The 428-nt window shown below is 56.1% G+C and overlaps 1 protein-coding gene across 1 annotated transcript in view; it reads right to left on the minus strand.

Moving 5' to 3' along the window:
* NDH (NADH dehydrogenase) overlaps positions 1–428 on the minus strand; it is a gene marked incomplete at both ends in the record, with an annotated part of 7,533 nt that overhangs the window by 1,670 nt on the left and 5,435 nt on the right. The gene's annotated exons all lie outside the window — the stretch shown is intronic.

Here is a 428-nt window from a genome sequence, read left to right on the forward strand (position 1 = left end):
ACACCAGCTCCGGTTGAATGAAAGGGGCTGTCCAAGTGGTAGCACATAAAAGGTGGGCGACTTTCCCGCGGCCCTTTACGCGCGACCTCGTCCATACCCTTGTCTCTCCCTCGCCTGCTCCAATCTCGACTGCCACCCTCCCCTCTCCCCTTCGCACCTATGAAACCTCCGCTCGCCGCATCCACGTGAATGGGCACGTCCCAGCCCGTTTCCGCATTCAGCGCCTCCAGCATGTCGTGAATTGCTAAGCCCAAGTGTAGAATAAACGTAATCAAAGAGAAGTCATTCCACTTGTGCTTGCTACACTCATGTTGCTCTCCAATTGAACTTTTGATCGCTCTCAGATATGCATGTCTGCTCTACCACTGTCTGGCCCCAACCACTAAAGGCCGTGCACATGCGCCCCTCCCTCCCTCCCTCCCTCCCTC

The sequence above is a fragment of the Nannochloropsis gaditana genome (assembly GCF_000240725.1).
Source record: "Nannochloropsis gaditana CCMP526 unplaced genomic scaffold scaffold602, whole genome shotgun sequence".
NCBI classification, from domain to species: Eukaryota; class Eustigmatophyceae; order Eustigmatales; family Monodopsidaceae; genus Microchloropsis; species Microchloropsis gaditana.